Genomic DNA, 26,270 nt, shown 5'->3' with positions numbered 1-26,270 from the left:
CCTGCACATGTTGGCTTACCACAGTCTCATCTATCCTGTCTGTGTTGAGTTTGGACAAATTGTGTCGCACAGGAAGCCAAAGCATCTAACACAAATGCATAACTACGGTGGTTTGTTTTGTGTTTTATATTTTTTCAAATTAGAGGGTAAAAATTGGGTGCTATTTTTCAAGCTGGTAATTTGAGAGAAATTATCACATTTTAGTGGGAACCATCATTGAACTGCATGTTTATGGGGGGTTAGTTTAGAATGCTACATGAAATACATTTACACAAATGATAAGTCAAAAGGACAGTAAAGAGTCTGATAACATCTAGGAAAAGACACATTTAATTCACAAAAGCTGATCACCGATTTTTACGCGTCCTTGTTAACGTACATTGCCATTGCATGTGCAGCATGTTGGTCTTCATTCGAGAGCTGTCTCACCTTTGGATGTTCAGAGGCATCCACTTCCACCTGAGCACCGCACCGTGCAGCCAACGCTCCGCGGGGCGTCTCTCGCGGGCGGCTGGGGCACGCAAGCGCAGTGACAACTGTAGGTGGTGCCTTCGCCGCGTCGTCTGCTAAAGCGCAGCGGCTCCGCCCAATCGCGCTCGCTCTTCGATGAAGGTAACTTAATCTCATGGAAATCGAGAAGCGCAGCGACTGCGCCTCGTTTCGCACTGCGTTTTTACCTACTGTTTTCTTTTTCTGCATGCGATCTTAAAAGTAATAAACCTTGGCCCGTGCACGAGTAAGATCGCCAAGCCGGGTTGGCACTCCCGCAACTAAGCTACTCAGATGCTTTGTGCCGTACAGTTAGAATATTCCCGCTACTCACACGGTTGTTTTCATCAGCTGAAAGTTTGGCGACACAAAGTCGACAATAAAAAATATAAGTTTGCGCTGTGAATTGAAGGCTCACGGAAACTTTCTGCTTCGTGCTAAAGTTTTGAGCCAAGAAATATATAAAGCGATACGCGGTGCTTTGGGCCACCTAGCGATAAAAAGGGAGTCAAGCTTTATTCAGCGCCTGCTTACAGAAGTAATCATTTGTCAGCGGCGCTTCTTTGGTGAACTGATTGCGTTGCAAACTCTATTAGAATGCTTCTTCATTTTTCTGCATGAATGGTATGAATAAGCATGGTTGCAAATGAGTAGCAAATTAGGGCGTCGTATTGGCGAGTTAAATTCACTAGCGCATGAAGGCAGCAGTGCTGATAACACCTGAATGTAATGTAACTTCTCTGAAATTGGCAAATTGCTCACATCCTTTTGTTTTCAGGCGAGTAAGAATCCAAACTTTCGCACATTTAAAGCTGTTATGTCAGACCTTACCATGCATTTATCGCCAATTTTGTGGCGCCTAGCTTTGAAGCTGATCAAAAACATTTGCGTGAGCAGCGGGAAACATTCTGGCTACTGGGCTCAAAGGAGCTGAGTTGCTTAGTTGTAGGAGTTCAAGCGCGGCTGTGAAAATTTACTCATGCACGGACCGAGGTTTATTGGTTGTGAGATCGCATCCAGAAATGAAAGAAAACACTAGCAGCAAAAGCTAGACTGAACAAGGTGCAGTCGCTTCGCTTCTTCTGAACCGTGCTGGATGCTGGATTTGCATGCGCATAGCAAGAGCGAAGTTAGCTTCACCGCAAAGCAAGTACAATTCGGCAGAGCTGCCGCGCTTTAGCAGACGACGCGGCGAAGGCTCCGCCTAGAGCTGTCACTGCGCATACGCGCTAGTTACCCAAGCAACCAAGAGAGGCGCTCCGCGGAGTGCTGGCCGCACGGTGCGGTGTTCAAGGTGGAAGTGGACGACTCTGTACCTCAGCTGAAAGAACCCTCTCAACATCACAGCTTTCATTAGCTATAGTCGGGTACAACTTTAGAAGGCAGCGGCATTTTCCCCTCAAAGGCGGATGCATACGAGCCTCCACCAATAGGCGCGCACTTCAGGTGACGTCATGAGCCGGACGGCCGGTGACCCCGCCGACGGAGAACATGCCTAACATGCCTAGCGGGACTATTTCTTTAGTCACGGAGGCAATTGGCTGCTGCGCTTCGGTCATCTGGGCGGGGCCTCTCCTGTCTTCTAAAGTTGTACCCGACTATAGGCACAGCAATGTCATTGCAGCATTTGCTGGCCTCGGGTAGTGAGCAGCAGAGTCATGCCAATATTCAGTGAGTTCAGCAGCTGGTTAGTGTGGATTGCTTCCAGCAAGTACTGGTTGCACTTGTGAATTCATGTTTTTAGTCTCTAAAATGAAGGTAGGTCAGTTGTTATGAAATGACTGTCTCAGCAGACAAGAGTCTCTTGCAATGGATTCAATACTGCTTGAAATTTCCATAACGTTAGGTGGTTTTCACCTTTGTTTGAGACGTTCTGTTTAACAGTGCAGTACCATTCTGTGGAGAGTTTTGTGCAAAACTCCACGCAACATCTTTTCACTAATGTGGTGCTGCTGTTGGGTTACGTAGACAAAACTGGTTTTACCAGTCATTGTTGAAAGCTCGCCGACCATCTGCGGATGATGGAGGATTTTAGCAAGTTTTGAAGGCGTCCGGACGGTTGCTTGCATCTGTGTGCGAGAGCAGACAATGCAGCACTGCATGTGTCACAACTTTGTGGGTGCACTTGTTCTAGCTTCCTACACGGTGATGTCGGTGTCCAACTTGTCGCCCAGAAACCGAAACCGAAAGTCGTTCATACAACTAAGGCGATGTGAAATAGTTTCGAGAGAATACATGAATTTGGGAGTGTGTCTCATGCTTCCTAGATCAATGAGAAATGTTTGCAACAAAGAATGCACAAGCCACAAATTTGATGGCACCACCCCTTTAAGTGGTTGTGTGTGAACTTGACGTCAATTTGGACACTTTGGTGGCTTTGTAACTCCTATCTAACAAAAATAATGCAACATGTTTTTAGAGATTAAGTTAGAGCACGTGCTTGGCTTTAATTCTGGGGAGTTTAAAGAAAATTGAAGATGGCCTTTTTTTTTAAACTGAATTTCGAAGTATTTTATTTTTAGAGACGTTTCTTACCATATGCATTTATGGTTTGCGTCTGACATCATCCTCGGCAATCATACTTAGCACAATGGTTAACCTAACGCGTGGCAAATCTCTGGAAAATTTGGGAAATTTCGAGTATTATAGACGCGGAGTGAAAAAATCTGAAATTAGAGCATTATTGAGCAATGGGTGCCGTATTTGCAACTTCTTTTGCATAAGTTATGGGCAACAGAACTGCAACATAACATTTTATAAATGCACGTTACTCACAGTAAGCCAAGAAAAATTGACTCGCAGCTGCAATAATTTCTTTGTAGGATCTCGTCAAAATCGTATTTTCGGGAAATTCGCAAAAAGCAGTTCTGCTGAGTGAAGACTTCCGTCCAAATTTTTTTGACTTAGGCAAATTTTTTTTTTTCGCAAAACTAACATTGGTTTCGTGGCCCTAGGGACTCATACAGCAAAATATTTTTTTTTTTTCAGCGAAATTAAAGGGGTCCACAGACATGCACCGATGTTATCTGAATACACTCAATCTGCTACAAAGTAGTAATCTTCATGTTTGCTCATGGAATCTTTATGAAATCGGAAAAATGTGGAACTAGCTGTACATTTGGTAATTTGCCCTACCTGCACGCTGTGGCACATAGGCTATACATAGGCGCCCCACTGATGCTTTTTTTAATGTGAGCAATGGGGCCATAGTGGTCCCGAAGCATCAATTTTATGTACTTTTAAAAAGTTTGAGGCGCATTCTAATATGTTAATCTGGTACCTTCCCCATCTGACAAGTTTTTATCAGACTTTTGACTATGTAGTGAAGTGTACATCACAGGCTTGCTGTGTCAAAATTCTTCTATTATCCGCACCAGGCTCTCTCCTCTAACACTGTTGTCTTTCACATATGAGCATTGGATGCTTGCACGTGTTCTCCATGTATGGCAGGCTGAAATATTCATATTTATTTTCGTTGGCTGCTGCTTCCTTGCGTTAGTGTCAAAGCAGTTGGGGCATTATACAAATGTGCAGGCAACCATTAATTGAATCTGAAATGCATGTGCCGTATTTACTCGAATCTAAGCTGATGTTTTTTTATAAAAAACAATGTGCGAAAGTGGGGGGTTGGCTTAGATTCGAGTACCATGATTAAGTTTTTTTTTTTCTGGCCTTGCGAATTTCGAGTGTCGGCCTACAATCGAGAGCGGCCTAGATTCGAGTAAGTACGGTACATATTCTAGTACTGTCACTATAGCTTCAGTGGTGGTTGGTCAGCTTTCAGTAGTGATTCATCGCAATGGTGGATGCAGGGTGTCGGAACGAAATGTTTTTAGTTTCGGTTTTAGTTTCGTTCCACCGAAAAAAGTTCCGTTTCTGTTCCGGAACTAAAAAAATAATGTTTTGTAACGGTTCTTATTTTTATGCGAAAACTTGAAGGTAAAGTAACGATAAAAACATAGGATTTGTGGTAAACTTGCGCTCCTCTTAAGAACGTGGGACGGGTAAAACACTTTCTTCCCGCATTCTTCAGAGGAGCGCAAGTAACTGTACGACGAATTGCTACAGACTAGCGCGAGCTATGTGGGGTGTCGTGGCTGTGGCTGGCCCAGAAACCCGTCAGGGAGGAGACCAAGACAAACCAGCAACCATCTTTACTCCGCCGAGTCTCGGCCACAACTGCGAGCTGCGAGCGTGCCATCGTTCGTTTTCTTCTTCTACGGACGACGCGCTTGCAGCCGCCACTTTTATACTTGTCTATACGCTTCTATACACTTATAGGAAGGAAGAACCAGAGGTCAGCAACAGGAAAGAGCAGGCAACCACAAACGGTGGCAGCAAGGCGGCTGCCACGACGACTGCTAACCCGAAAATGGATGCGGAGCCCCGGAGCCCCCAGTTGCCACGGACAACACCGGGACCTTGGTTACAGTGGTGGACGAACCGTGCCGACGTGTGGTCGTGCACGCCACGTGCTGTCCGCTGTGGCCAAGGATAGCGGCTACTGCGCCCTCCTCCCCTGTTTCACCGGAGGGGAGGGGGCAGTATAGAAGCGGTGGCTGCGAGCGTGCTGGCCGTAGAAGAAGAGAATGATGAGCGATGGTGCGCTCGCAGCTCGCACTCAGCAGCCACTGGCAGCGGGCAGTTGCGGCCGAGGCTCGGCAGAGTAAAGATGGTTGCTGGTCTGTCTTGGTCTCGTCCCTGAGGGGCTTCTGGGCCAGCCACACAAAACCCCAAAACTAGCACCCTTCCAAGTTACTGTATTTAAATTTCTCAAAAGTGAATTACGAATTTTCTGAGCAGGTTCTATGTTTTGTGTCAAGGGAGTGAGCATTTTCTCAGAAGTAGCCCGTCATCGAGGGTGGAAGACCGCTGTTCTGATAAAACAAACTTCAGCACCGAGAATGCCCTCTCCACACTAGTGTGGCTGGCACACGAAAGTCCACTTGCATTAATATAAACAGCTCTGGTTGCCACTCTTTTCATTTTTCATAAAATTTGAACATCTTTACTTTGGAATTCTTGCATGAGATAAGCACTAACACTATACCCTGACATATGTATTATTGCTCACGTTGCATGACCTCGGTTGTTCCAGGTCACCAAGTTTTCCTGGGAAGTGAAAACTGATAAAAAATATTTCGGTTTCACTCTGGAACGAAATAATAGATAACGTTTGTTATTTTCGTTCCGGCCAAAAATATCTTTTTGTTTTTGTTTTTAGTTCCGTTCCGACACACGGGGTGGATGGCTATGTAATTTCAAGCTGTGATATTGGTGCAAGCCACATATACAGGGGCAATGTAAACATTCAAAGGAGCGTGTATTGATTTCAAAAGTTCCGGCTGAGCCCCATCTAGCAGTGAAAAATTTTCACATTGCAGCATACTAGCAACACTTTATGTTGCCAAATTTTTCCATTAACTTATGAAACTGTAGGCTGTGGTCCCATGTTGTTCACTTCCCTTTCTTTTTGTTTAGTGACTTCAGTTGATCTGCAAGTTCTTTCTTGTCTCAATGCATCACATTTTTCCTAATTGCACTAATTTTTTTTGTTCCTACAGCATCGGTTTCTCAATTCCTCGAAAGAGCCACGACGTGCGCTCTTAGCAATTGATGGGTACCATGTGCACAGAGGCCAAGGGATCGATCAGCTGGCCAAAATCGTCAGTTCTCTTGCCCGTGACTTCGGACCTGGAGTGAAGTCACATGGACACAGCGAGCTGGGTATCTGCTACAGGCTGCTGAAGTGCAGCCACTGCAACACAAAAGGCCACGAAGTCCTGCGAGTGCAGCAAATTCCTTCGCCTACCTTCCCAACATGAACCAAGACTGCTTTAGATCATCTTAATGTGTAAAGCAGCACACAAAAACAAGACATGAAAGGAGGAATACAATTGAACAGGCCAACCACTGCACTTGCAATTAGCTTATTTTGAAGGGAAAAAAAGGAGGGGGTAATACACATATGCACAAGTGCACAACATTCAAATTTTTTTAAGCACCGTTATGAGCAAAAGTCATTGTTGCATGTGGTGCACTTGTGGGTATGTACTATATACATATTTTTTAAAAGAATAAACTAGTGGCAAGTGCAACAGTTGTCCTGTTGAATCATATTAATCCTCTTGTGTCTTTTTTCTGTGCGCTGCTTTACATGTTCAGATGCTCTGTCACCAATTCACCCGACTTTCAACCTTACTGAAACTTGGCAAATGCTGCCTGCCATGAAACGGCCCTTTTCAGGGCCACCCATGTGTTGTCCGGCTGGTTGCGAATGCTCCCAACTGTTACCCAGATAGCCTCCTTGAAACTTGAGAGGAGTTGTACGGCACATGTTGACTCTGCTGGCTGTATATTACTTTTGTATAATTAAGATTGTGCCACAGGGTCTTTCAATTGAAAGTAATACATATAGCATGACCTTGCATTAATTATCTTTCATAAATGCTAATCACTACTCGAACAAATCGAGAACGTTTCTGTATTGCAGCAAATAAATGTAGAAATTGCATATGTCATCACACCTTTATTGCCCAAAAAATTGCATTTATTGCACATTCATCAAGCAAGTGACCTATGCAGGACACCATCTCTGCAAGCTCAGATGTGCACGCGCAGGCCTTGCATTTATGGCTTTGCTATCTCGGCAGCCCTCTGTTCTATTGCTACCTGTGAATGTGCCAAGCAGATTGGTCTGAACGGCATCACAAGTAGCTAAACACATTTTAGAGCGCAATGAACTGGGCTAGTTGGTACTACTTCATTATGTCACAGTGCGAGGAAAGAAGCCAAGGCACACAGTGCTGTGTCCCAGCTTTTTCCTCGTTCTGGGAGCACTGGAACAATGAACATTTGAGAACATTCACTTGGAGCTCCTACCATCACATTTGGCTACATGCTCCAAGCCCAGCTCGTCCAGACATGATTCAAGGCATCACAGTTGTGTTCGCATACATCATCTGTGTAGAGAACAAGTTATTTTGAATTGAAAAATGGCCATCCACCTGTTTTGTACAAGGCTACCAGGAAATCCATACTGATTTCTCAGAAAGGAAAACAAAAAATTCGTACTGTTCCTGGGCTCAAGCCTGGAACCAACACCTTTCCAGGGCTGTTTCTCTACAACTGAGATAGCCAGTAGGCTAGCAATGGGCAGTGTAAGGGCCAATTAGTTGAAAAGTCAAAGCACACAGAATTTGGCAAATGGGTCCTGTGGAAACGTGCAGCAGCTTTTAGCAGAAGATTCTGTGTTAATATCTATTTATGAAAATCAAACTTGAAAGAAAAAACATTACTTGCAGCTGCTTATAAGCTACTTATACCTACTGTGCTTTCCACAGAACTCATTTGTCATATTCAGTGTCCATGCGCTTCAAACTGAATTTGCCCTCACACTTTTATTATTAGCATACTGGTTAGCTTAAATGGTAGAGCGACCACCCCGAAAAAAAGTCGTTCTCGAGTTCAAACTGTGGACCATGTCAAATTTTTCGCCAACTAAAATGCTGTTCTTTGTGAGAAATCCATATGAATTTTATCGTAGCTTTGTGCAACAAATGGGAGTGGATGGCCATTTTTACATTCATAACCCTTTCTATGTTGTGCAAAACTCCGCTGTTATAAACGAGTCATTTTCTAGCAGTCAACAGCACATCATAGTGTTTGTAGATCTGGAGTGCTTCCCAATACGGACCACTGAGAATGGCACAGTTGCATTGTGGGGCAAAAGTATATGGACAGTTTGTGCCACTGAGCAAGCTTATGTTATGAGGCCCAGCAGCACATAGTGCTGGCATTGTTGACATAGTTCCTTGAAAGGCAGTGGGGGTTAACATAGGCTGAAGTTGAGGCATCTCCGTTGTAGTGCAGACAAAACGGGTGCGGATAGTTCGTTCATGCTACTGAGAGAAAGTAACGGAAGACATGGCAGCAACACACAATGCCGTTTATGAGTTTGCAAGGCAGGCCAACTGCACCAAGGCGGATGAACTGCAAACAAGAGAGCCACATGGTGTTTCTAAGTGTCAGGCTGTACGTCACGAAAATTTAGCTCAAGAAAGTGAGCCCATAGTGTGCACTATAGGTGACCGCATCTGTTTGTATATAACATGGCAAATAAGCTGATCGATACAAACTGATTGAGAAGAGTTTAGCAAGAGTTTCATGCCACGTCTTGAATGTGCTTGAAATGTGCGTGAGCCAACATGTTAATAGGCTGCTATCGAACAATGTATCTAGTTTTTCTTTTCTAGTAAGACCTGTATATCCAAAAGTTGGCCTCCCAGACAAATATGTATTATGGGTGTCATACTGTCAATTTTGATCACGATGGGACCTGACTGGGTAGAATTTCTCTACTGTGATTATTTACTGTATGCAAGTTGCAGAAACGAGTCAATCAACTGTTGAGAAATTTGACCCTGATTGGGCTTAATTGCGATCAGCAGTGCACCATGTGACAACGGTATCATCCGAGTTAGTTTCTAAGTATGGTCTACATCCAAGCCGTGGATGGATCAACCTGTAAACCTAAAGCGGCGGCACTTACGACTGCAGTTTCGCAAAGTCGTACTCTGTCTTGCTGCAGCTTTTAGCACACCATTCTTTCTATAACTGTTTGAGACGCTTTGTATACAACTGTCTACATCACATGTTTTTGCTAGTCGTGTTGACTAGTGGCTAAGAAAGAACAAGATACATTTAAGAGTGGATAAATTGAACCTCCTGTATAATAGATCTGTTTTCAACTTCATTTTGCAGTGTACTGTTAAATATAGTCAATTAGCAGAAGGCACTACCATGTTTGATGTTCCGCTTTTCCAAGTCACCTAAAAAGTATAATTTATCTTTGCTCGAAATGATCATAACCAAAAAAAGAAAAATTAGTACTATATTTCTAGCCTGAGATTTCATTCTATTTTTGCAAAAAGCAGAACATGAATGACTTCAGGTTCAATGCAATTGCAGTTTAATCAAGATTAGTTACTATAAAGCACATACATGACAATATTTTTGTTGCAACGTCGAGTCCCTTGAGATAATGTGCAACTCTGACGAATTACAGGCAGTTCTTCATAGATCGCGTCTGAAAGGGTTTAATGTAGTCGAATGAAAGCTCGCACTTGAATGGAAAGTTCAACCCGACTTGCAGCTCAGTTGTAGCAAGTTCTACTGTGCGTTTAATTCTGATTTTTTTTCTTTTTTTCTTGCACGAAGTTATGCAGAACACACCCTCAATTGGTGCGCTGCTGGCAGGCACTGATTAGTTACTGCATATGCTACCTTTAGGTAGCGTAGTCAGTAACTCTAGCACTGATAAGAAGAAATCAGCGTCTTTAGGTTTGAACTCTTCCAAAAACACCCCCTTTCGTGAAAACGAGCAAGTGTAGCACAAGAATTTTCAAATGCTTTGCGTTGCGAGGGGTGTTGGACGTGAACAATTCTGTCTTATCAATAATGCAATGTCCTGATGCACTGACAGCGCAGAGGTCATCAAAAGCAAGCTATCGCTTCCATTATAGCACTAAAAGCGCCTTCAAAGCAAAGCTGTCAAATTGAAATCACGGTTTACATGTATGTACAAAAAAAAAAGGGGGTGGGGGGGTGGGCAGTCATCGACGCCCATCCCATTAGCAAAGCAATATTTGTTCGCGGCAATACCTAGTACATCTGAATTTGCTGCACAGCTTTAGCTTATATTTTGTGTGGTACCCGCGCGTTCATGCACGTTCAAGATCGTGTCCCGATCATCGGAAATGAATTTTCAGAGCTCGACTGGCTCGATACCACATCTAGCGCAAGTTAACGATCAAAAGAGTCGAAAGCGCAGAGCATGACACTCATACAAAGCACAATTTTGAATTGGAAGTTGCATCGGAACGTGTATCTTACCAATGACCTCACCTGCTGTGGTAGGCGAGCGGCGTCGAGTACGAATATTCACGGGTGAAAAAGGCACCACACCTTCACGTGTGAGAAAACATACCCTAAACTCGATAGCGAGCGTTAATGTTAACATTACCGCGTACAAGAAACTAGCGAAAGAACAATTTACATCGCGCAAACGCTGCAAATTGCAAATAAACAATCCGCCATTGCAGACGATGTCGATGTTGATCGAGCTCTCCTCTGTAATAAAGGATTCGCGCCGTAGCCAGAAAACGTGTGCAAATACCGCTGCAATAATAATAATAATAATAATAATAATAATAATAATAATAATAATAATAACAACAACAACAACAATAATAATCTAAGCATTCATAAAGAAAGAAACAGATCTAAATCGATTCTGACTCTGTCCTCGTGGCTTGAAATGAAACTGCATTGCATTACTGTAATGAATGTAGTGCAGAAACCGCGTGCACAAGTATGCATTATCAACACAGGAAGACACAACCAGGTTAAGCTTTGACAATAAGGCTTTATTAAAATGCTGGTTTGGTTCCTCCATAGCTTTGGGAAATCAATGTCATTTAACACCTCTACAATCAGTAATACAATATCTGAAATGAGAAATCATAAGTGAGAAATGGGCAGGTCAGCACATTCACCAATCGAACACTTTGCATTCCAGTCAATTATTAATTACAGCAGCAGTTGTGTCAGATAGAGCAGATGAGACATATGAGTGACTTAAATTTTATATTTAGTGGAAACCTCGGTCCAGTGCCAACATCAACACATAGTACTTTTCATATTTGTTGAGGCATGTGGTCATCATTGGCAATAATAATAATAATTTCTGGGGTTTTACGTGCCAAAACCACGAGGTAGGTAAAGGCACACTGTAGTCGAGGGCTCCGGAAATTTTGACCATCTGGTGTTCTATAGACCATCTGGTGTTCTTTAACGTGCACTGCCATCGTACGTACACGGGCTTCTACCATTTCGCCTCCATCGAAATGTGACCGCCGCGGCCGAGATCGATCCATGACTTTTGGCTCGGCACTGTTGTGGCCGCCTCCACCTTTGCAATGCTTTGCACTATGTGCAATGCCCGACTCGTTTCAGTTACTGTTTCAGGTGGGCTCTCATAGTCGTTATTGTCAGTGCTTGACAATGTGTTAGCAATGACCACACAGTGAATGTGCTTGCACACTTTGAAGTGTATCAGGTGCGCACACACTGCACATTCATTGCATCTCAAGGGACAGCAAGCAGCATCCCCGACTTTTGTCACTGTATAAGAGTGCCCTTTAGTAGACTGAGATGGCACAGTCCACGTGCTGTCTTCGTTTAATTTGGCACAACCTGCCATTTCAGTGCCAGATCTGTGGTACCTTTCAACTGCACTCAACTTCTTGCCCTTTGATCATCTGGATTGCCCTCTTCATCAAAAAATGATATGTCAAGTCCATGAGTGCAGAAATTAGTTTATCAACACGCTTATTCTTCTTTCCCTCCAGCATGCTGTGCTTCATCGTCCTGTGCATGCTCTCAAGGTGCATGTTGGTGTTGATACCTGCCCTCGTCCTAAAGCAGTAGGCCCGCTCTTGAGGTCTAACTGCATAGTTGTCCTTGAAGTACTTCAGAAAATCCCTCAGTTTTTCTTCCTCAGTGTCAAGGAATGATTGAAGATACAGATACTTTTCAAATTCTTGCTGGTCAAGGAACTCTAAAAGGAGTCGCACGTTGTGGTACACGTCTGGCCTCAGTTGTTTTTCTACAAACTCATGTATCTTCTTCTGCCAATTCCTATCCACATGCCAGGTGCAGAGAAGTTTCTGCTGAGGGACACCCATAACTGACGACCATGCCTTGTAAAATTGTGAGGCGTCATCAGACATAAATGTCTTAGCAGCCACTTTTTCGTTGATGGCACACTCAAGAGACCTGAAAAAGCTGCCAAGTTTTCCTCATTCATCCTGTTGCAGATGAAATAGGCTATAGGTATACCTTATCCCACTTCATCTAGCACTAGAAGAGTGGTCAGCTCAAACTGTTACCCTGTAGTTCCATGTGTTGAGTCAAGACACACTGCCCATGCCCAATTCTTCTAACAGCTCTTTTTGTGGCTCTGTCATCAAAGCAAGGGCAAAATCTGTTGCAACAAAAGTACCAGTTGGGTCCACTGCACCTTGTGCCTTATACAGACAGACAAGTGTTTCACCTTTGTCCTACATTGCTTTCACCCACATATCTACACTGACAGCATCATTGGTGTGACACTGTTCAGGAGCAGCAATGTGAAACTGCCGTTTGATGTTATGCAGAGTTATGCGTTCTGCCAAATGTGCTGGCCTCAGCTTACATGCCCCCAACAGATGTTCTTATATTATTCAATATGGTTTTCATGGGCACACCACGCTCCAGGTCCTCTGCTACGTTGGTTAACCCCGTTGGCCTTTTCTTTGTCACTCATCCTCAAGTGCTGAATTTCTGCTTTATGGCCATAATGCTTTCTTTGGTGCCTTACATTTATGGTGATACCTTCAGGTGCCGGGCTCTGAGTGTTCTCCTTCTTTGTCACAGTAATAAATGAGACATATCTTACCGGACTTGCAGGTACCCTGACTTTTTTTCTCGACGATTACCATGACCTTCCTTTGGCCTAGCCACTCCTGATCTATTAGAGTAGTAGTGGCTCCTCGTTTCCCCACTGGCCAGCTTTTTGGGAGCCGTGTGAAGAACAAACCAACAGTTCGCCTCTTCCTGAGCTTTCCATTCACTGAATTCTGTAATACAAATACAACATAGTATCAGAGAGAGACATTAAACCAACGAAAATAGTTCAAAGGCCTTAGACATAGATTACAGGGGCGTAGCCAAGGGGGGGGGTTGGGGGGTTCAAACCCCCCCCGAAATTTTTTCAATTTTGCTTGCGTATATAGGCACGCACACATACAAACGCACGCACGAACATACATAAAGTATGGTTGAACCCCCCCCGAAAAAAATTTCTGGCTACGCCCCTGATAGATTAATGTTAAATGTTTTATTTTGCTCCCTCACTCTCTCTGCTTCACAAAATAAATTAAGTCCTTCAGTTACCCTTCATCTCATTCAGTGCACTAATATTCTTTCTGAAAAACTTCTGAAGCATAAGTTTTTGACCGAGCTTACGAATGTGCTATCAACGGCAAAAACGACTTGGTGATAAATGTGACATGAGATGAACATGGGTTTTAACAAAAATGGGTCATACAAATGAAGAAACAAAGTATACGGCTTAACAGCGGAGGTCATCAAAAGGTATTAAAAAAAGCCTTTAAAAGGTTAAAACTTAAAAAGTAAGAACAATAAAAGTCAACAGGTTTTGCAAAAACACAAAATCTTTCTTCGAGAGCACACGTTTTCCAGAGTTTTGCGTGACCTTGCGGAGACCTTGTTGCACAGACTCAAGAAAACCAGTAATGTGCCTCCAAAAAACAGAGATGGGACAAAAACTGCTGTTATCCCATACGTGCACCAAGTGTCACATAGGATTAAGAAGGCTGCAGGGTGCGCAGGAGTCAGTGTAGTGTTTACCGCCCACAACAAACTTTGGAGGCCTGTGCAAGCGTGTAAACGTGAACAGTGAAAGGCCTGACATGCTGCAAGAAGCACACCACGCGGTTTTTGTCTTGCAAATGCGGCATCGTGTATAAGATTCCGCTCTCTTGTGGATGTGTTTACATCGGCTAAACTGGCCAATGTATTAACGATCGCTTGCGTGAACACGCCAACAATTTAAAAGTCTGACGGCAACATGGCCTTACACTGTGCAGCTTGCGGTTGTGCCCCCTTTCTTGACCAGGCTGTCATAGCTCGAGAAATATATGATGCATCATGTGCAGAACAGCTCGGACCCAGCTGTGTCAGCATGCCCTCTGTGTCACTCACGAAGAAAGAGTCTGCGTTTTTGCAAAACTTTTATTGTTGTTCTCACTTTTTAAGTATTAACCTTTTCAAGGCCATTTTTAATACCTTTTTACAGCCTCCTTTGTTCAGCCGCATCATTGTTCCTTCATTTGGATGACCCGCTTTTTGTTAAAACCCATGTTCATCTCATGTCGCATTTATCACACAGCCGTTTTTGCCGTTGATAACGCATTCATGAGCTCGGTCAAAAACTTCTGTATGGTATCAAGGGTTTTTTCGCTTTGTCGCCCTGTTTCCATAGGCACGTTACCGCCTGTAATCTTTAGCAAGAAAAAAAAAGCGTAAGGAAGAAAAAAAATTAAATTTTTTTTTGATAGTCTTGTTCTGAAGCACTCGATGTTACCACGTGATGAGTGTAGTGCATTAAATGTTAGTTGGAAGTAGCGCTCTATGTGTCGTTTTCACTGTCCCTGTCTTGTGCGCTCACCTGTTTCAACACATCATGTATCCACCGGACATATTTGCTCTGCTTTGTTTTTAGAGGGAAAACAAAAAAGCGACGCAAGCGGCAGTACTTTCAGTGTGATCGAGCAAATTGTGAAAATTAGTGCCTCTGTGCATACTTGTTTTCTTTTTTTTTTTTTTTCTACGCGACAAGCACATGCGAATTATAACTAGCTGGCACAGTGAATGCACGTGGAAGCGGTCATGTGCTGTACAGCCTCACCACAAAAGATGATAAAAATGCACTGACACTGTCTTTTCCAACAACTATAAACTGAAAACAGGATGGGTACTCACCTTTATCTTTGTGGAACGCCTGCTGCACGTAGTCGGCGGCGAATTTGTGCGCTGCGATGTGGTGCTCCACTTTTTTCCAGTGAAGACAGGCCAACGCCACAAACGTCGCATTTCATGGGAGTATTGACTTTTGCGGCTACTTGACGACACCGACGACACTTCGTGACACGTGCGCGGAGACAGCGCCGGCGGAGGTGAAGATGACACTAGGAGACTAGGACATTAGGGACGAAATTCATGAAGCACGTGACATACTAGGCACTCCGTGGCGACACGGGGAAAAGTCAAAACTAACTTAGGGAAAAAAAGTCTTCAAGTGACGTCACACGTGAGTGACGTAGTAGTGACGTCATCTATTGTTCGCGAGAGAGCCCAGACTCCGGCGAAACGCATGTGAACTATCTGCTCTATCCGCGCGTGCAACAAGCTTTCAGCCTTAGGAACAGAAGTTTGGTGGCCTCAGCGACGGGTCCTTTTTTTTTTCTTTTCAAGTCGCGCAGGCGTCGGTTTTTACCGCGAAAGAGCAAATTGTGCTTCGTAGCACCTGTCTTCGGGTGCTACAAAAGACGGGACAATAGCTGCAACCGCTCGCTTCTCTGAGCAGGGGTTATTGGGCCTTTCGCAAGGCGCTATTTGACGTCCTCTGCTCACTCAGCCGTTTGAGGGCCATAGATAGGAGAGGGGGGGGGGGACGATGGGGAGAGGGGGCGACACAAAGAAAAGAGGACTAGAGAAAAGCTGGAGAATGAGGTCTATACGAGGGCATGTGGTTGTAGATGCCAGACTTTGGAAACTGAAAGTACAGAATGCAATAGGATGAAGGTACGGAGAAAGGGGAGGAGGGGGGTCGGATAAGAAAGAAAAAGTAGGATCAATGTTTTAGTATCCGCGTGTAGGCGCGAAATGTTCACCAAGGTTCCACGAAACACCGTGGAGGTCGAGAAACCGCGGTGCTCCGGTCGTTGACTGTGGCAGCCCAAGATTGGCCAAACCGGTGCTGCTAAAGCGTTGCAGTGACTCGGATGAATCATGCCATGCGTAATCGTGACCGCCCTCATCTACCATGCGACCGGCAAAAATTGATACAGAACCAAAATGCTATATCGCCAGGAGGAAAAGAGATTGACGTGAGAACGGAGCGGAGTCTTTCTTTTTTGTGCTAGTTCATCTTTCTTTCAAAGCGAGCTGGGAGAGCAAGAAGGTGTGATTGGTCTGAAGTCTTTGCAGAGATTAGAACTGTTACGTAGGTTATTCGGTGAGGCAGGAAAATAAGAAGAAAGAATGTATGGGGTTGATCTGTGCGACTTGGAGAGGCAAGGTTGAAAGTTCTAGCGCTGTGAGTGCCTTGAATTAGCTATTGATTTGTGTGTGCCTCACGCTCTATAATGGTATTCGACGTTCGCAAGTTAGTTGTTCCTTCATAATCCGCGCGACTCGCTCTGAGGGATATGCTATTAATCTTTAAATAACAAAACAAAGAGCTAAAAGAAAAAAAAATATGTGAAAGCGATAGTAATATTACATTAATAAGCAATTACACAGAAGGAACTTGATAGCGTCATGCTGCCATATGTGTTACTGCTTGTTTCTGAAATTATAACGTTCGTGTTATTTGAGCAGCATTTTTAATTCAATAACATTAGGAGCACCTGAGAGCCTACATTATATGTTTAGGCTTACTGTAATTACTTCGTAGAGGAACAAAGGCGCACTTCCTTGCAGCTCTTCGTCACTCAAGTGCGAAATCTAGGAGCCCGTTCTCTCCGAGTTCATCATTCCTCTTCGCGCAGTGCGGGGTTGCAAACCAGACGTGCGTCTGGTTAACCACCCTGCCTTTGCTTTTTCTCCTCCTCCTCTCTCCTTCGTTAGGCGTGCACATAACCTTCGGGAATACATTAGCAAATGTACCGGATGTGCCGACGAGCGAGCAGCAGGCAGCATTCATTCGAGGCTTGCGGGAGGGCACATGCAAGGCACATGCAAGGGCACATGCAGCGCTGTGGTTTGTCTCCTCTTCTCTTGTGTCCTCGTCGTCGTGGCGCTGTGTTAAACATGTTCAAGGAAGGTCTAACATTGAAATCACCATTGTCGGCTTGAGCCAAGATATGGGCTTGTTACTAACCTTGGAATCTTCATTGTCGGTTCTAGCCAAGCTATGCGCATGTAACTAGCCTTGAAATACCTGATTGTCGGTTCGAGCGAAGCTATGCGCTTGGAATCTTCATTGTCGGTTCGAGAAAAACTATGCGCTTGTCACATTGTCAGCGAGTTACGCAAGAAGCGTTGCGCATGGAAAGGTCGCCGAACACCGCAAGCTAGTGTGATGCACATACCACTATGAAAGTTACGACATTGAAATGGGGAAGAGGGCTAGTGAGAGAGATAGGAAGAAGCGACTTACGACGGCCTCTGTGCCGCGTGAACGAAGAGAGGCTATAGATACATGCGGCGCAGAGACGCCGTTCTGGAGCTATCGGTCCACGTACTGCCTATAGAAAACTGTGGGGAGGTGGTGTGCTCCTCTTCGTAGCACTGTCATCGACGTGTTGTGTGTTGCCACTTTTGCCGGCTTTGTTGGCAAGTGAGAGCACATTGCGCACTCGACGATTCTCGGTGCATTGAATTGCAAGTGAGCTCAAATGTGGGTGAGGAGAGAACTCGCCGGAATTTGTGCGACTGCGTGCACTAACGTGACTGTCATAGTCACACAGCCTGACGTATCAAAAGATTAAATTATGTTGTTGTGTTGCGACAGGATAAACTACAACCGAGCCTACGACATGTAGCATTGCCAGCCGGCTTTCGCAAAACGAGCTGACTGCCTTCGACAGAGAGAAAGCCTAATTACTCCTGCTTTCAGATCGCAAGGAAAGACCCATAATTAAGAAAAAGAATACGTGCGGTGAAGCTACCACCAGTGTCAGAACAGCCTTCCTATTAGAGACTCTTTTCGTAGATGCTATCGTGGCGGAATAGAGAACGTTTCTGGTCCCAGGGACAGAAAGTGTTGTGTGGCGGTAATTTAATAATAAATTATTAACTAAATAAAACAACAACTTATGCCCTGCTTGCTGCTCCGAAGTATTGCAAGCTACCGAATTAAAATAAAAGTGAATAAGGAAATAAGAATTTTGTAGAAAAATGTAAGAGGCCGGCCAACGCCTTCCTCCCCTCCCCCTGGCTGCGCCAGTGGCCCAAGTAGTCAAAACCGAGGGAGATGTGCAACATAAACACCGCGACCATTCATCTCATGACCTTCCCATCGGAATTATCTACCCACTACAATATACTCTATTCCGTTGACATCTGCACTGATTATCCTTGCTACGCACGCTATAACGTTAAAGACTCCAGAAGCATAAAATTTAGACCAGACCTCATCCAGTCGCTGGCGTAGGACTTTTTATGAGCCAGGATGGCAGTCTATTTAAAAGGCAAGCTGTAGTAGAAAACAGCCAGATAACATTGATCCCGATATTGTTCTTTCAAGGGCACTTAGGTCTAAGTTTGTGATTGTTTACGCATTTCCCTGTCCTTGAAATGTCGCTGTTGCCGCTTACTTCGCTGCGGTCGAACGAGGAACCGCGACTTCGCTCTGTGTGTATCAACAGACTATGAAATGCCTTTTCTACTATCCGTCATCTCTCTTTTTTTTTCACCGCGGCTGTTTGGCGAACAGAGCACAGCCCGGTTAAACTCCATGACTTTACCGTTGCGACTTATCTCTGTCTCTCTCATTACTTCCGATCGTCATATCATCTCGATCTTTTCGCTGTTTTCTCGCAAGTCCAGAATTTTAAAACAACGATAGTCCAGCAACACACAATTTCTTTACCTGGTTGCGCCAGCACTAAACTTCCTGAAACTGAAATTAATTTCCAGTGTACTATCAATTATCTTGAATCACGTTTTATTGTTTTGTTGTTTTTATTGGCATGAGTGGCAGATTATGTTAATTGTATCCATAGCATTGTGTTTAACTGAGCTTACCGATCTTATTTTACATGCCGTCCTTGAGTTAGGTTAATCAAGTACTCCTTCGTCCCTATAGTTTGTACTGTCATTACTACAGCCCTTTGTTGTTTATGCAAGCATTCTCTATAACAATGTTGACATGCCCATGTTAGATGTAATTTGTGTTTACTGTAACTCTTTTCCATCTATGATATCTTGTGAGGTTGCCAGTGCTCTTCAATTAAATAATGATTTTATTACGCCTGTTCTACATGTAAACAAAGCTACTATAGCGATGTCTTTATTTTACTTTTTCGTTCGTCAGTGACGACGCACCGTCTCCTTTAGAAGTACAAATAAAAGAAAGCAGGACTATGAAAATAGCACAAGCGACAAACCCGACTTTATTTCTTGAAGAGATGGACCAGGAAACGAGGCTATATTTGAAAATGCATCAGGCGACCTCGGAGGAGCTAGGACTCGCTTTGTTTCGTGCGCGGCTGAGCCCAGGTTTCACTGGCATCCGCTGCGACATACAAAAGAATGGACTTAAAGGCATGGAAGAAATCTTCTGAATGTAATACGGTTTAAGAAATCTTTTCCAATATATCAGAAGAAACTTGTTGTACTTGGCTTCTGTAGCCTTCTTTTGTCTAGGCAGCAAAGGCTTATTACAGGGGGCTTACTTTCACGGCAGACAGAGTCGTGGCGTGAAGAAGTTCTGGCTTCCTTCCGTTCTGTTTACCATTACCCTCTGTCTGGCTCTCGACATCTCGCCAAGTTCCGCGCAACGCTGGGAAGTCTCTGGATCTCTTTAGCCAATCAGACGAAACGGTTTAACCATCGTCCCGCCTATTATCTACTTCAATGAGACGCTGATAGGACGAAGGTATCGCGGAAAGATTGGCAGAGCACAATAGGCATGCCTAGCTGCTTTATCAGGAACGCAGCCGGCTGTTGCCAGTGGTTCAGGACTGACTCGACAACTGTAGCCTCCGTTGCAGTGCACGGAATCTGCCAAGTGAAGCCATAAGCTTGGTCCATGTAGGCTGCTTCCTGCAGAGCCCCACTATACGTTTCAGGTGGCGTGTCGGAATACGTAATGTGCCATTTGTGCGACACCCTCGCCCTCAGAACCCTGCAGAATAATGAAAAATACTAAAACGCATAAGAATAAAATAAGGAAAGACGGGAAGGGTACGGAACACTCGAATGTCAACCGTCCTCTCGAATGTCAGCGAAATGCGGTGGTTGAGCGCTGGTAAAGACGTGTAGGAAACAAAGGCACACTCGACGCACAGGCGCAGGAAAAGGTTAGACCGCCAGATGGAAGCCTCCATCGCAGCGTGGCCTTCCGGTGGCGGTCGACGCCTGAAGGCGAGCAACACCAACCCGTCTCCCTCCACACCCTCCTATTTGTCGAGGGCCCCGCTTTGAATCTTTGGCATTCGTTCACCGGCGCCTTTGCATTCCCACTTTCCGTCGGTGCAGTTGCTGCACACGAGGTGTTCGTAAGAGCGCCTTGTCACGAATGGTATTGGAATTTCTTACTTGGCTAATTATTTCAAATGTTATGAACCAACGAACGAATGAATGAATGAATGAATGAATGAATGAATGAATGAATGAATGAATGAATGAATGAATGAATGAATGAATGAATGAATGAATGAATGAAACATAATTTCACTCTTTGAAAGGAGGAAGGAACATGACATGTAAAACACGTACAAAAATGTACCTGTGACACCAAACTGTATTAGGCGCAAGAAGCCAGAACTTGGGAAGATTGCCCGTGATCGCTGTTGTTGAATTCGAAGTCTTTTCTAGTCTTCTTCACATGGTCTTTCTCGCGTTTGCCCTGGTTTAATTTTAATTCTATGAAAAGGCTTCGCTGCACGTCTTGCGACGCACCAGACCATATGACTACTTGCGCGAACTCGACAATGAAGGCTTCTTTGTCTGTATGCAGCCGTGAAAAGTGCAAACTTCTCCAGTGCGTCCTTCTCACCTCCAATCAACGTTCCCCTTCATCGTCGCAGGGCAGCCTCAATAACGTCCCTGCCTTTTTCTTGTGACTCCTGTTCCCCTCTCTCTTTCATGCACGCATAAGGAAAGCTGGTCGCGGAATCCACAGAGCAAATCTAGAGCTTGTGTGTACGTGCAAATACTTCAAGAGCCAACGACACGTAATGTCATGGTCATTATCGTTGAATTTATCACCCTCCCAACTGGGATCAGTTCGGTTTCGTAAGTGGTATGCGCTAATCGAGACGCATACTTGTGAATATGAATTCCCATCTATAAGTTATGAATGGGCTGCGCTATGCCCTAAATTGGAGGAAACGGTGCCACAGGACGCTGCCGTCTTGGGCGAGAGATATACGATATAGCTCGGGGCTCTATCGGGGCTAAACGGCCTCTCATTATGGCCCGTGCGCGCCGTGGCTATGCCCCGGGATCAATTTTGTTTGCTTAGGACGCAAGCAGGAGCTGAGACAGAGAAAAATGAGAGGCATTAGAGGTACTACCTACAGCGAACTGCAGGCACGCTGACTGAGCGAGCAATACGGTGTATGGTTTCCCATTTGTAACTCGGTGATCCCTACGCTACGTTAGAGAATATCGAAATCCCAAGCACTCTGAAAAGGAAGCAACACTAATGAATGCAATGAAGCTTGTATACCCATCTCTTTAGCCACTTTGACGTAACGAGCATGAAGAAAAAATCAAAGTCAGTTCCACCCCAATTGAAAGCCGTAAGAACTGCGGAGCAGTGATTCGCCTGTTCCCCTTGTGAAATTTATCTTGTGTTCCTTTGTGTCCGCTTATGTTCATTTGTGTTCTTTTCTTGTGTTTGTCTGCTCTTTTCTGCTGTTTTTTGTTCTTTTCGGGCGATTATGTGATATTTTATACACTTTTCTTGTGGTTATATGATCTATTTTGAGATTATCTATTCTCTGTTTTGTGGTCTCCTTTCTGCCGTTTTTCTACTGTTTGCTGCTGCGAGCGCGGTGCATGTCGTAACTCCTGGCGCTGGCGTTTCGCTGTCACTTCGCTGGCTCGTACGAACGAATTATCCCTTCGGCGACGCTGGCGTTCACGTGCAAGCAAGCGCTGGCTTTCCAAACGTGCAGCCAGCTCGGCTTATGTGTATCAAACGTGGGACCTGCACGACGCCAACGCGGGACATGAGACGACGACAGGGCGGTCCCTTAAACTGCTCCGCAGTTAAAAGCTGTCGCTACTTCGACAGGGACACTGCCACAAATGGACGTGTGCTGCAGTTGAGTTCTCTATGGTTGACCATGGAGGAAGGCAAGAGAGGTTAACTTGCAGGCCTTCATTCATTCAATTATTTTTCTGAGTTCCGCGCCTGCGTAGGTATCCTAGAAGTGCGTAATGTTTGCGCCACATTTGAGCTTTTTGTTGGTTATCGCCGTCTGCCCTAGTACACACTTTTCTACTAATAGATAATTGATCCTCTTTTAGCTCCTGAGTCCCTATTGCTGTTAAGCTGGCAACAGAAAGCGCCCCTTACTCATAACTAACTAACTAACTAACTAACTAACTAACTAACTAACTAACTAACTAACTAACTAACTAACTAACTAACTAACTAACTAACTAACTAACTAACTAACTAACTAACTGACCGACTAATAATTAATTAATTAATTAATTAATTAATATTTACTGACTGATTAAATAACTAACTAACTATCAGTCATTCAACACAGTCATTATTTGATATTACGTTTAAAAGAACAAAGGGTTTAAAGGAACAAACAAAGGAATGAATGCGAATGTTGAAGAGGAACACCATAAAAAAATCACAACATATCCACGGGGTGAATGATGATGAGTGGGGCGAAGCTCTGAAGGGAATCATCGGTAAACCGTGAAACTCTTCCGCGAAATTCGCCCAGGACATCATGTGAAATGTGTGAAACACCGCGTATGTATTAAACATCAAACTTTTATTGTACTGTTGGTTTACGTGGTCCCTTCATTATCACCGCTTTGTGATCGGTGAAATGCAGGGAAAGTGTCCGCTGCCGAGCGAAAGAGAAAGCGCGCCAAGAGCGAGCGCCTTGCCTGCCTCCATCCGGCGACTCCGAGCGAAAGAGAGAGCGCCAAGAGCGAGCGCCTTGTCTGCCTCCATTCGGCGACTCCGAGCAAAAGAGAAAGCGCGTCAAGAGCGAGCGCCTTTTACGATCGCAGGCATCCAATGACATGCGCATTATACAAGCGCCATCTGTCATCTTTAAACAGCAACTCTGGATGGATGGATGGATGGATGGATGGATGGATGGATGGATGGATGGATGGATGGATGGATGGATGGATGGATGGATGGATGGATCGATGCTATGAGCGTCCCCTTTATAACAGGGCGATGACAAGTGTGCCACCGGGCTCGACAAAAAAAAAACCCTTTACTCTAAAAAATTAAGAAATACATGAAACGCCATGTAGTGAGCAATTCATTAAACTAGAGCTCTAAGAAATATATGAAACGCCATCTAGTGAGCAGTTCATTGATCTAAAGCTAGCTACATACATACATATTGCTACAGAGGAGGGAACGACCGACAGCCTGAGGTTCGCCCCTAAAATTCCATCCAAGTAAAGTCGCCTTTTTTTACTGATAGGTGTGCTCCTAAGCATAGAGTTTCCTACAATACTTACCAGAGGGAACTCTGGCGCTAGTGTCTATGGGAGCTGCAATGCATCGCGCTTCAGCCAGCATGGGAATCATGGGTAGTACACGGATTTGTCTAAACTTCGTTCTTTCGGCTCCGTTTGGCTCCGCATCGCCTGCATCCGCTTTGTCGCAAAACGAAGTTCAGCAAAAATCAGCAGTTTCACTTCACCACTTTAACTTCTTTAGGCTCACCGACTCAAATCTGCTCACGAAGTTCACAACGATCCATTCTTTTATCAGAAAGAAAACCAAAACATAGCAATAAACAAAGCCACAAGTGCGCTCGAAGCCCACAAGCACGAAGACTAGGCAAATCCGTGTACTACCCATCATTCCCATGGTGGCTGAACGATCGCAGCGCCAGAGTTCCATCTATGTCATTTTAGGAAACTCTATGCTCCTAAGGACAGAGACAGTAAATGTTTATCTAATTGAAAGCTCCTTAGGTGGGTACACGGAGGAACCCGTCCAGTGTTCTACTGGCTATAGCAGGTCTCCATGTCTGGTCCAAGGTTGACAGCTGGCTTTTCAGAGCCTGTTCGGAGAGTCACACCTCCCACGACCAGTATGGTAGCACATTCGTCTCTATTAACGCGAAGGTAGATTAGCCGGCTGTCAGCGCCACTACTCCGAGTCGAAAGCGCGATAGGTCGGCTGATGCAATGAGTTAGAAATCCGCAAACTTAGTGCCGATTCGGTGAACACCGGGCAGAGGTACTTCGAGTAAGTTGAGATAAGCTTTCGTTCTGCAGCGGAGTACTGCTCACTGTCGAAGGACAAGAACACAGAGGCGGCGATGAAAGCCGTTACTAAGTGCTTCTCGTGTATTGCTTTTAGGAAATCTAGCGGTCGAGAACTCAATGCTCTGTCGCAAACAGCATTGTTTCCAGCGCAGGTTTTGCGTCCTAAATGAATGCCGTGACTGGAGTTTTGTCACAAAAGAGCTACAGAGAGTTATTACACTCATACGTCTGGCTTATAATCTATAATTTTTATCATTGATGTGGAAATTCTCTATTCGAAAGCTCTGCTGTTTCTTCATAACGCCACTGTTTCACCCTCAAATTTCACAAAGGAGTTGTCAGTGGCAAGCTGGCTGGGCTTTTACAGCGGAAGCGCTAATGCGATTACAATAACACTGCCGTAGTTGTCCGCCACAGCAGCCGCCGGCATCCGTAACCGCTATCGCACGAAATAAGAAAAAGAATGAAATAAATAAGAAATATCTGAGATCGCATGGGACTTGAACCTGGGCACTCTGCGTGACAGTCAAGTATTCTATCAAAAAGCCAAGCTGGTGCTTGAAACTCCTTTGCAAAAGGACCCTATACATGCGTCATGTCGGGCAAAGAATCGCGTTAACATCTCTAATACAGCGTGGCAGAAGGTTAAAATAACAACCGGGCGTTACACAATGCTAATTACGCAACAAGTGTGTGGCTTAAAGCTTCCCGCCCACTACAAAGTTATCAGCCATAACTCTCCATCGTCATCAGCCACGTGCAGCATCAACAAAGTGCACGTAATATCTCACAGATGTGTAGCGGGTACTTCGCTTATCTGCAGAAAGACGAAGAGGGGCATAGTGGGTGCATCCCTACTTCACAAAAATTGATTTATGGCGTAGTGGATACCATGCATGTGTACTTTTATTAGATACCCCAAGAGAGTTTGGAAGGGGATCTAAAAAGGCTGCCCTTCGAGCTTTCGCTGTGACATTGCTGCGCATTGTGCGCAGCCTAGCCTATTTAACACGAAAGTGTTTTATGCTGGGGTCCACCAAAACTTTCATGGCGTATTTCCGTCACGAAAAATCACACGATAAAATGGCGAAGAAAAAAAACCAGAAGAAAGAAGTTTCCTGAGCGGGAGTCTGCTAAGAGGCGACGCGCCGTTGCCCCATTGTTACGGCCGTCTCATTCGGCGTAATTTTCTTAATGCCTTACACCGCGGGGTGGTGGTTTTAACCCAAGCCTCGGTCACAGCATCCATCCATATTAAAAAATAGCTCTGCGACGCTCGACTGGCTGTCATACCGCGTTCCCGGCGCGAACCGTGGGAAGTCACGGCCAGACTAGAGGGGAGAGACGACGTGCGTTGCGTGTCCGGTCGCGTTTATAGCCCTGTCGTGGTGGGATCTTTCTGTTAACTCTTTAACATTCCGCAGGATGGCGACCTTAGCCCAAGCTCAGTAAAGAAGCTCAGCGTCCTATAACCAACGCTCTTCTGGCTGTCAAACCGCTTTCTCTGATTACGCTCTCCTCATGCGAATTGAACGGCCTGAGCAACACTAGCAGCGGCGTGTTGCCAGAGCAAATCATGGAGGCCACCAGTAATGCATCATCACACTAACGAGCACCGACTGCGAGCGTTTCGGTAGTCTCAGCGCGGCGGAGGCTTTCGCTTCAATGGTGCAGAAAACTTTATGGTCGGTGAATTGCGGCGTCCATGGTGATTCAATTCTGTGACGACGCATTTACGTGATTCGCCTTTTGCGTCAGCGTGAGACGCC

At 44.8% G+C, this 26,270-nt stretch overlaps 1 protein-coding gene and 1 long non-coding RNA gene across 2 annotated transcripts in view; both read right to left on the bottom strand.

The window, feature by feature from the left end:
- LOC119381589 (cholecystokinin receptor type A) overlaps positions 1-26,270 on the bottom strand; it is a 158,355-nt gene that overhangs the window by 88,250 nt on the left and 43,835 nt on the right. The gene's annotated exons all lie outside the window — the stretch shown is intronic.
- Positions 7,013-15,250, bottom strand: LOC125757142 (uncharacterized). The gene is made up of 3 exons (XR_007415080.1): positions 15,097-15,250; positions 10,396-13,169; positions 7,013-8,481 (listed from the first exon to the last, which is right to left on the bottom strand). It is a non-coding gene; the product is annotated as an uncharacterized LOC125757142 (long non-coding RNA).

This window comes from Rhipicephalus sanguineus, chromosome 2 (genome assembly GCF_013339695.2).
Source record: "Rhipicephalus sanguineus isolate Rsan-2018 chromosome 2, BIME_Rsan_1.4, whole genome shotgun sequence".
In the NCBI taxonomy this organism is placed as follows: domain Eukaryota; kingdom Metazoa; phylum Arthropoda; class Arachnida; order Ixodida; family Ixodidae; genus Rhipicephalus; species Rhipicephalus sanguineus.
The sequence above is the reverse complement of the archived record's forward strand: the minus strand, read 5'-3'. Positions and strand labels throughout refer to the sequence as shown.